The sequence below is a fragment of the Nansenia antarctica genome (genome assembly GCF_963989245.1).
Source record: "Nansenia antarctica genome assembly, contig: SCAFFOLD_292, whole genome shotgun sequence".
NCBI lineage: Eukaryota > Metazoa > Chordata > Actinopteri > Argentiniformes > Microstomatidae > Nansenia > Nansenia antarctica.
In genome coordinates this window covers 63,863-64,730 of record NW_027662728.1, presented here as the reverse complement: position 1 = coordinate 64,730, position 868 = coordinate 63,863, and positions in this window count along the sequence as shown.

The window sequence follows — 868 nt, the reverse complement described above, 5'->3', positions numbered from 1 at the left end:
TTAGTGTGTGTGTGTGTGTATATGTGTGTGTGTAATTAGTGTGTTCACAGTGTGTTCACAGTGTGTTCACCGTGTGTGTGTGTGTGTGTAATTAGTGTGTTCACTGTGTGTGTGTGTGTAATTAGTGTGTTCACTGTGTGTGTGTGTGTGTGTAATTAGTGTGTTCACCATGCACTCAGCACCACCGCTAATTACCTGTATTAGCTCCCCTCCACCCCGGATCATTAGCAATGTAGATGAGGAAGGTGTGATTAGTCTGTCCTCCGATTCCCTCCCTCCCCCCTCATCTCTCTCTCTGTCTCTCTCTTCATCCATCTCTCCTGTTCTGTCTCTCTCTATTCTCTCCTCTCTCTCTCTCTTCATCTCTCTCCTCTTCTCTCTCTCTCTCTTTCACTCTCTCCCCTCATCTTTCTCTCCTGTTCTGTCTCTCTCCTGTTCTTTCTCTCTCTCTCCCCTCCTCTCTCTCTCTCTCCTGTTCTGTCTCTCTCTCCTCCTCTCTCTTTCACTCTCCCCTCATCTCTCTCTCCTGTTCTGTCTCTCTCTCCTCCTCTCTCTTTCACTCTCCCCCCTTGTCTCTCTCTCTCCTTCATCTCTCCTCTTCTCTCTCTCTCTCCCCCTCATCTCTTTGCTCCAGTGAAGACACGAATTGTTAATAACATACAGTGTTCTGTTTCTGCCTAATGTCATTTGTATGGTTTCCTGCTGAGTGAGTGTGTGCGTGTGTGTGTGTGTGTGTGTTGGCCTCAGAAGGGAGTCCAATTATGGAGACAGTCATTTAGACATGCTTATATGAATATCCACACAAAACGACGTACTTTAGCCCACTTATTATTGCCAACATGCTGTTTGTTTCCTGCATCTCGTTAAA